At 35.2% G+C, this 4,529-nt stretch overlaps 1 pseudogene; it reads right to left on the bottom strand.

Annotated features, from left to right (window-relative positions):
- Positions 1-3,487: 3,487 nt before the first annotated feature.
- On the bottom strand, positions 3,488-3,606 carry LOC112472604 (annotated as a pseudogene).
- Between the last annotated feature and the right edge of the window lie 923 nt (positions 3,607-4,529).

Genomic DNA, 4,529 nt, shown 5'->3' on the forward strand with positions numbered 1-4,529 from the left:
GCTTTCCATGCTTGCAATATTTCTGCCAGAACTACAATCCAGGGACTTATACAATTCTTAACACTCCTCTGCTATTTTGCTTCTCTTGCCGAATCCTGACTTATACACTATGTGAACTTTAATTCCTTCTTTATATTCACATGGAAAGCTACTATCCCTATTTGTTTATTTCACGATATTTAGAGTACAAGTAAAATTCATTCCTTAAATTATCTAAATCAAATCAATAGGTCTCTAATACCCTCCCACCAACACTGACTGAGTCAAGTGTCAATTAGTTATAGTTCCTCAGCCTGCATTGACTCATTCAAGAACTACAGGACCTGTGTAGTCAGGAGAGAAGGTCTCCTCCACTTCCATCTTTCATGCGGGAAAGGTCTTTCTGTGCAATTGTCTTCCATTTTTTCAGTACTGCTCTTATGTATTATTATAGGTTATCCTCTGCCACTAATTCATATATTGAAGTCCTAACCCTCAGTTCCTCAGAATATGACCCCATTAGGAAATAGAATCATCATAGATGTAATTAGATAAAATGAGGCTGTACTGGAGTAGGATGGGCCCTCATCCAATATGTCTAGTGTCTACATAAAAAGAGAAAATTTGAACTTAGGCATGCATATGGGGAGAACGCCATATACAGATGAAGGCAGAGATCAGGGTGACACTTCTACAATCCAAAGAATGCCAAAATTTGCCAAGCAAAGTACAAGAAGCCAGGTCAAAGGTATGTAACTGATTCTCACACTCAGCAGTAATTAACTCTGATGATATCTTCACTGACTTCTAGCTTCCAGAATTGTGAGACAATACATATCTATTGTGTAAGCTACTTGTTTGCGTTACTCTGCGACAGTAGCCCTAGAAAAGTAATACAGGTCTGAATAAGTGAGAGGACTTGACCTGCACTTTTAAGGATTCTGCATAACACTTTCATGAAACAACCTATCGACACTCATGTTATTCAATATCTGGCACCCAGAGCTGGCAGAACACAACCTATTTCTCTTAATACCCACTCTTATGATTAACACAACTCAGAACTGAGGAAAACAGATCTCCACATATCTTGCAAACATCTTTGAAAGAAAGGGTAACTGTGTCCAAATAGTATGAAAGTTTGTGGGCTGGGGACAGACACTGCTTCCGTGGGCAAAAAGCATAGAAAGGTAGAATTAGGTGAAAGAAAAGAGAAACTGAAGGTTTAGCAAATGTTTTTTTCTCAGCATGTATGTAACAGATTTAAAAAATTTATTTTTACTATTTTTCATGTCCTTCTAGTCTCTGACACCTGGTGATTTTTTTTTTTTCTTCTAGTGAGTCCAGCGATGTACTGAAAGAATTTCAAAGAATTATTTTCCTTAGTTGACATTTCTATGAAGTTGTACTGAAGGATTTTAGGGTACTCAGGTTGCTGTATTTTCAAAACTGAGAGTCAATGAACCCCAGTTTCAACATGTAAATATGTATAATAATTAACTGGATATAGTACTGTGCTATATGCTATAACAGGATGGCCTCTGGGAAATTAATGCTTCCTAGACTATTGCATAAAAAATAGATCAATAAATACGTATTGAAAAGTGTTTGTTAAAAATTAATAAAAGCAGTAGATTAAATGCTAGAGGCCAAGGTTAAGTACATTTTGACGCATTTAGGCAAGCTCAAGTTGTTAACTGAATGTATACCAGGAAGATTTGTTCTGGGAATTCTTTATCTAGAAGGTGAATAGAATTATGAGCTAGGATCAATGTCCCAAATCAGTCGATTGGATTTTAGTTCTATAAATCATTTCTTTCAGGTGGCAGAGAACTATTGCTAAGTTTTATACCAAATAGGAACAATAAATCCCCCTGTCCTGTGTGTTAGGACATTGCAAAGAAGGAACATAGGCGCTAAGAGATCAGTACAGAAAAGATCAGCTACATAAACACTGTCAGTCAGAATTCGATTGCAACTGAGAAAGAAGCTTCTCCAGAACTGCTCTCGTCTTTTTAGAAAACAACAAAGATAACTTAGATTTTAATCTCCCAAGACTGTTTTTGTAAATAGACAAAGCAAATTGATCAAATTTAGCCAAAACAGTGCAAATATTTGCTTACTAGGAATTTTTAAATTGTTTTCATTGGGTAGAAATGGAACAGATACCTTCTTTTGAGGCAGTAAATCATAAGATTCAAACAGATTTATGCACTCAATTTTGAGTTAATCACATTTTTGGTCCCCTTGTGCCTTGAAAAACATTTATAGGATGTTTTGCTTTAATTTCTTTATCCATGAATTAAGTATAAAGTATATATTTTCATCACGAGATAAAGAATACATACAACAAACAAAATCATCGAAAACAATTTATAAATTATAAAAGTTCCATGTATTGATGTATTATATCCAAGTCTTTCAAAACAGGGTAAGATTTTTCTATAAAATGCAAATGAACTTACAAATCAAAACCAAAAAGGCCAAGAACCCACTTAAAAATGGGCAAAAGATATAAGCGTTATAAACACACACAAGCAGATATAAGAAAAACCAATAAATGAAAAAGTACTAAACATTTTTAAGGTCATGGAAATTCAAGTTTAAAGCTCAATGAGATCTTAGCGCCTATGTTCCTTCTTTTGTCATTTATTAACCACTAGAATGATTAAAATCATGAAGCTTGATAACACTGTGTTAAGGGTAGCAGCTGGAACATTTCTGATGAGAGTGTAAAATAGTGCAATCGCTTTGAAGAAAAATTTGCAATTTTTATAAAGTTAAACACATATGACCTAATAATTCCACTCTTAATTATCCAAAATGAAAACATATGTATTTAAAAAGATTTTTACAAAAATGCTCTACCAGCTTGTTTATAATAACCAAAAGATGTGAACAGTTCAAATGTCCATCGAGAAGTGAACAGATAAAATAATTTTTTGTATATTCATGCAATGAAAAGTTACTCAGAAATAAGAGTGAATGAACTGAATACATTTAATAACATGGCTAAATCTTATAGCTATTAAACTGAATGACAAAAGCTGCATATAAGAACACTTACTTTTAAATTCCATTTATATAGAGTACTAGAACAGGTAAACATGACCTGCGGTGATAGAAAACATAAAGGGGCTACATCCGAGGGAGGGGGGTTGCATGGAAAGTAACTTGAGGAATCTTTCTGGGATGATGGAAATGTTCTGTATCTTCTTTGGGTTATGGTTACATGGATGTGTATATGACTGTCAAAACTGAATATTAAAGAGATGTGTGTTTTATTGTATATAAAGCACACTATCATTTAAAAAATCTAAATGAACTGCCTTCAGAAATTAAGAGTCCACATCCCTGGAAGTCTTCAAGAAGAGACCAAGAGAGATAAAACAACTGAGCTAGACGCATGACTTTAATCTTTTTTTTTTTTCAGGCGAGGCAACCCTTCATTGACCTCATGGATTGCAAAGACCTTGTCATTTTATAATCCCTTATTTTTTATATTTTATGCCTACAGCACCTGGTCTTCCTAGGTGGTCTCCCATCCAAGTAGTAACCAGGCCCAACCCTGCTTAGCTTCCAAGATCAGACAGGATCAGGCTTGTTCAGGGTAGCATGGCTATATACATGACTTTAATCTTTAGAGTGCACTGGAATCACTTAAGAGACTTTGTTAAATATAGAATCAAAGTATCCTCCTCCCTCCTCCCCCTCCCCCAGAGACTAATTTAATCATGATACAGTGAGACTCAGGTATCTTCATTTTTAACTGGCCAACCTCAGGAAATTCTGAAAGAGCTAGATCACTGACCTCAACTGGAGAAGCACGGAAGGAATAGATGGGAATAACTTCCATTCATAATTTTCAATACTTCTAATTCCAAATTTTAAGAGAGAAATCATGATGAGAAATGTTGATCGATGTATTCTATATGTAATAGGACACATTTCAGTATATTTTCAGTCTAGTGAGGGCTCACTTGCTGGTTCATAGATAGCTGTCTTCTCACTGTGTATTCTTATGGTTGAAGGGTGAGAGAGCTCTCTGGGTCTCTTCTGTAAGAGCACTAATATCATTCATGAGGGCTCTGCCCTCATTACTTAATCACCCCCAAAGCCCTCACTTCCAATTACTATTTCACTGGGGGTTTGGGTTTTAGCATATCAACTTTGGGAGACACATTCAGTCTATAATAATAGGACTACAGAATGCTTTCTCTTCCCTTCCCCCCAACATGACCACCACATCGATAGGGCCCCCTATATAGTAATAGTGGAATAGAAATGAAAGAATTGTACATCTCAGACCTCATTTGAGAAGTCTCTAAGGATATGCAAAGGCAGCAGGAAAGAGAAAAATAAGGACACCAGAGGATATTTTATCTTCTGACACTATTAACTATAACAAACCACAAACATAGAATAATTTGCAACCAGATAAACCTCACACACTAATAACCTATTTATATTAGTTTCTTTTACCTAGTACATTATGTCTTGCTTTCAACAAAAAAATTACAAGGCATACTAAAAGACCAAAGAAAAAAAAG

The sequence above is a fragment of the Pteropus alecto genome, unplaced genomic scaffold (genome assembly GCF_000325575.1).
Source record: "Pteropus alecto unplaced genomic scaffold, ASM32557v1 scaffold70, whole genome shotgun sequence".
Taxonomy (NCBI): Eukaryota; Metazoa; Chordata; class Mammalia; order Chiroptera; family Pteropodidae; genus Pteropus; species Pteropus alecto.